The following is a 5,678-nucleotide window of genomic DNA, read 5'->3' as shown; positions in this document are numbered from 1 at the left end:
GAGAGACAGCTTCCCTGCCGTTAGCCCTCTCAAGTCAACAAACGCCCCAAGTCCAGTCTGACGGTCTGCAAAATGGTGTAAATCACAGTGCATGTATGTAAGGGCTTTGGTTTTGGATTCAGGCTCTCACTGTGTAGCCCATGGTGGCCTTGGATTTCTGCCTCGGCCTCCAGAGTGCTAGGATTACGGGTACGCACCCCTTTAGCTGGGGGTCAATAAGCAACATTTGTTTGTTTCGTCGTTCTGTATACTAAACCTAGGGCTTTGGGTAAACCAGGCAAGCATTCTATCTCAGAGCTGCATCCCCAGCCAAGTGCCTCCCACAGAAAATTCAACGAAGCTGACACCTTTAGTCCCAGCACTGGGAGGCAGAGACAAACAGATCTCCGTGAGCTTGGGGCCAGCCTGGCCTACAGGGTGAGACCCTGTCTCTAGAACATACTAAATAAAATAACGGAAGCGAGATTTCCCCCCCCCACCACCACGTCTTTAGCACCTGAAAGGACCGGTATCACCCTTGGACCCACAAAACAGAGTTCTCAGCACAAAGGAGACTGATTCACCCCAGAGGGATCGAGGGCAGGAATAAGAGACAAAGACAGGAGAGAGGAGAGGGAGGGGGAGGGGGAGGGAGACACAGAGGATGCCTCTGGATAGAGGAGAAGCAAATGTGGCCCATAGGAAAACGAGGGTTTATAAAGGTGAAAGAGGAAACCCCCGTGTTAGGATGAGGTGTTTGATTTCATTGGGCATGGTTAGTTCGGTGAGCCAAAGGGGGCTTTGGATTCTTGGACTTCAATACTCTGATCGCTGGACCTTGGTGGTCAGCCTCGGAAGGAGGAAATGGACAAAGAAAGACCTTCGCGGCAAGCTTTAGGAATGTGGTTTAGTGGTTTTTAGCAAGGCAGAGGGAATGGAGGAGAAGGGCAAGGCCTGCTGGAGTAACATGCTGGTGTGAGCTGGGATCCCTTCCTTATCTCCCATGATACAATGTAATGTTTAAATTCATTAGCTGCCGTTAGGCTTTTCTTTATTTAAAGATTTATTTCTTTTATTTATATGAGTACACTGTACACTGTCTTCAGACACACCAGAAGGCGGCATCAGATCCCGTTACAGATGGTTGTGAGCCACCGTGTGGTTACTGGGATTTGAACTCAGGACCTCTGGAAGAGCAGCAGCTCTTAACTGCTGAGCCATCCCTCCAGCCCATCATTAGATTTTTTTTCATCAACTGGGAGAAGATGGCTTAAAGAAAGAGAGATCACTAGCTGTACGTAGAAATCTCACTCCATGTTTTGGATGGCTCTCTGTCATCTGTCTGTTATTTTGTTATGAGACAGTGTTTCTGTGTAGCCCTGGTTGTCCTGAAACTCACTCTGTAGACCAGGCTGGCCTCAGAACCCAGAAGATCCACCTTCCTCTGTCTACCGAGTGCTGGAATTAAAGGCGTGTGCCACCACTGCCCCCGGCTGCTTTTAAGGCAGAGCCTTTGAGCAGGAAGAGTGTGGAGGACTATGGCTCACAATGACAGCCAGGAAACAGGGACAGGGAAGGGACGGGGACACCTTCCTGGGGCGAATTCTTTTGGCTTTCTTCCTCTAGGACCCACCTTTCAATAACTCCATCGTACCAGGCCACTACGATGGGAATGAACCTAACCAAAATGAAGTCAGAGCCCTCGGGATCCAATCTACCCACTGTTGAGGTCAGAGCCCTTGGGATCCAATCACTTCCCCAAGCCCCCAGTACACAACCTGTGAGGTCACTTCCTGTTCACTCAGGCATCCATCAGCAGCTGCATGGAAGATGCACTGGAACTATGTGTAAAGGCCCAAGGCAGCCGCCCGAGGCTGAGCTCAGCGCTCTGGCCTTGGGGTCTGAGTCACAAACCGAAGGAAGCTTGTTTCTGAGGGAGCTTTGAAAACCTTCACTGTCTTCCTTTCCTCTCCCACTCATTGAATTCTCCACTGTTTTTCTAATTTTATTTTGGGGTGTGTGTGTGTGTGTGTGTGTGTGTGTGTGTGTGCGCACACACACACACATATGTAAGTACAGAGACCAAAAGAGGGCATTAGACAAAAGGTGGTTGAGACCCACACAATGTTGGGAATGGAGATCCTATGCAAGAGTGGCATGTTTTGTTGTTTTGTTGTAATTGTTGTTATTGTTTGTTTCGGTTTTGTTGTTCTTGTTCTTTGGATAGGGAGATGGCTCATCAGAAAAAGGTGCTTGCTGCCATGCTTGATGACTTGACTTTGATCCCTGGCCCCACAGGGTAGGAGAGAACTGACCCCGACATGTGCACTGTGGCACACCTGTGTGCATGCACCCACATCCACAGAAGTAAATGGGTTTGCTATGGGATTGTGTCTCTTAGTTATATCAGAAACTACACGTGGAAAGCCTCAGCAACATGACTGCCTAAACATGAGCTGTATAAGGAAGCCACCGACGAATAAGCCAAACTGGACAAGGAAAAGCCCTTGGGGCCTCAACCCTTCACACAGAACAATAGGCCACTAAGGAACGCTGAGAGAGGAGAGGTGGTCTTCTGGTGAGGGCTTTGTGTGCTTTGCAGTTTTCCTCTTAACCCAGGCAGCTCCCAAATAATTGTGACCAAATTATTACACTTATTTATCAAGCTTTAAGGGCACAATAACTGAGCAGTATTACTCTAATCCTCTAAACTAGTTTAGCTACCTCCCAGCCAGAATCCCAATGATAGTTGCATTTCTGTACTGAGCTGGCTCTCTGGGCTCCAGGTGTTTCCTAATGGTGTCTCCTAGATCCTTTTCCCCTTCCTCCCTTCCTCTCTCTATCTTTCCCTCCTACTCTGGGAGGAAGTTCAGCCCTATTCTCTCCCCTGCTCAGTCATTGGCTGATCAGCTAGCTTTGTTGACCACTCAAAGAATGATTGGGAAGCACTGAGATTCTCAGAATGAAGATCGCAACTGGAGAAGAGGGCACGGAAATCAGCATTTGAACAATACAAGGATGATCTTTACACAGTGCACACAATAATATTATGCCTACATCCTCTTCCGGGAAGAGCACAGCAAGTGGCTGTCAGATAGCCAAGGCAGACATACATACATACATACAAGTAACATGATACAAACTCAACAGGCTATATTTAGGAATGCATATGTCTGTATAAATACATATATGCATTCAATCACCACTGATGTAAAAGGAGGCCATGAATTTGAAGGAGAGTGGAGAGGGGCATGTGGAAGGGTCTGGAGGGAGGGTGTGGAAAGGGAAAATGTTTTAATCAAAATATAATCTCAAAAAATAAACAAAAATTTAATTTAATTAAAAAACAATGCCAAGTGTGGTGGTTTGTTTTTTTTTTTTTTTTTTTTTTTTTGGTTCTTTTTTTCGGAGCTGGGGACCGAACCCAGGGCCTTGCGCTTCCTAGGTAAGCGCTCTACCACTGAGCTAAATCCCCAGCCCCAAGTGTGGTGGTTTTAATGAGAATGGCCCCATAGGTTTATATATTTGAATACTTGGTCCCCAGTTGGAACCCTTTGAGAAGGATTAGGAGGTATTGTAGTCTTAGATCTTTCAAAACATAATTTAATTATGGTTCTTTAATGCTTCGACCTCCCTTCTAGCCCACCACCCACCAGAGGTAAGGGGGAAAAAAGGTTGATAGGAAATGGGGCACATGGACCTGTTAGAATTAGCTCTTTGGGATGATTCCAGACTCCATTGTCAGCAGTCCACTACTAAAACACCAAACACAAATCAGCAGCAGCTTGATCCAGAAGAAACTGGGAGGCTCAGCCAATCCACCCAAGTCAGCAGAAGCAGCCGGGACACCAAAAGTTCTTTGGTGCCTTTCTCTCCATGAAGTCACAAAAAGCAAAGCCCAATGAAGAAAGTAGGGCAAACCAACGCCAGAGCACGGTCAGCGAAGACCAGCAAGGTGAACCAACACCAGAGCGTCATCCACCGTCTGTTGGGTTACACTTACACTCTTTCCAAATGTCACATGTCCTCTCACGTGTCTGCAACAGCGAAACTTCACACGCCCCTTCGCCAGGCAGCTTCCGGAAAAACAGCACATGTCTCTTCTCAGCAAAACATTCTCCCACGTGTCTGCTTCAGCAAAACACCCTCTCGTTAGACAGTTTCCAGAGAAACATCACATGACACAACTGAGTCTCCAAAGAAACCAGAAATTCCCACTTCAAGGTATGGTCTCATTGAAAGGAGGTGTGTCACTGGAGGTAGGCTTTGGACTTTCAAAACTCCACACCCCCCCCCCCCCGCCTTATGGTTGTGTCTCAGGATAGGAGCTCTCGGATACTGCCCCAGTGCCCAGTGCCATACCTGGTCCCATGGTCCCTGCCATGGTGGTGGTAGGTAACTAGCCCTCTGGACTGGAAAGCCCCAAATAAACCCTTCCCTCTCTAAATTGCCTTGGTCATGGTGTTTTGTCACAGCAATAGAAAGGTAACTCAGACAACAAGGTAAGACATATATTTCTTTCACAGTTATTCCCCTTTCTTTTTTTTTTTTTTTTTTTTTTTTGGTTCTTTTTTTCGGAGCTGGGGACCGAACCCAGGGCCTTGTGCTTCCTAGGTAAGCGCTCTACCACTGAGCTAAATCCCCAGCCCCTCCCCTTTCTTTTTTAAATGTTTTTTTTTTTTCGGAGCTGGGGACCGAACCCAGGGCCTTGTGCTTGCTAGGCAAGTGCTCTACCACTGAGCTAAATCCCCAACCCCTCCCCTTTCAAAATGAAAGGAAAAGCAAAGAAGTGCAATTAACGTTCATGCAAGAAGATAGGAAAGAGCGAAAGACTTTAATACCAGCTACCTGGAAAGGAAAGAGTAGAAGGCTTCGTGACTGAATAGAAAAGACCCCATTTTCAAAAGCAATAAACAATTAGGTAAGTTTAAATTAATATTGGCTTTGCCAAATATAATGGCAACTTGTCATGGGACTTGCTTTATTCATAGAAGTTAAATAATAGTCAGCAAAGGCTTAGTCGGTACAGTAGTGTCTTAGTCACTGTTCCATTGCTGTGAAGAGACTCCATGACCACAGCAACTTATAAAGGAAAGCCCTTAATGGTAGGCTTGCCTACAGTTTCAGAGGGTCAGTCAGCTATCACCATAGGGGCGGGGCCATGGCAGCAGATAAGCAGGCGTGACACTGGAGCAGTAGCAGAGAGTTATATCCTGACCTATACACTGGAGGGAGGGAGGGAGAGAGAGAGAGAGAGAGAGAACACTAATTGGGAACGGTGGCATGGGCTTTAGAAATGTCACAGCCCATCCTCAATGATACACCTCTTCCAATAAGGCCACACCTCCGAGTCCTTCCTAAACAGTTCTACCAACTGTTTGATGTCCAAACATACAAGTTTATGAGAGCCATGCTCATTCAAACACCACAGAGAGCAATGAAGTTTTAAGGTTCTACATTTTACCCTTTTTTTTTTCTGGAGGGAGATAAAAGTACTAATTAATATCACAATGATAAAAGTTAGCTATTATATGATGTAAGCAAACCTTAAATCCCGGTACTTGGGAGGCAGAGACAGGCGCATCTCTGAGTTCAAGCCCAGCCTGGTCTACAGAGTGGGTTCCAGAACAGTCAGGGCTACACAGAGAAACCCTGTCATAAAAAAATTTAAAAAAACAAAAAAGACAGATTTAAGATGT

The sequence above is a fragment of the Rattus norvegicus genome, chromosome 1 (assembly GCF_036323735.1).
Source record: "Rattus norvegicus strain BN/NHsdMcwi chromosome 1, GRCr8, whole genome shotgun sequence".
Lineage (NCBI taxonomy): Eukaryota > Metazoa > Chordata > Mammalia > Rodentia > Muridae > Rattus > Rattus norvegicus.
This window is presented reverse-complemented; position numbering follows the sequence as displayed.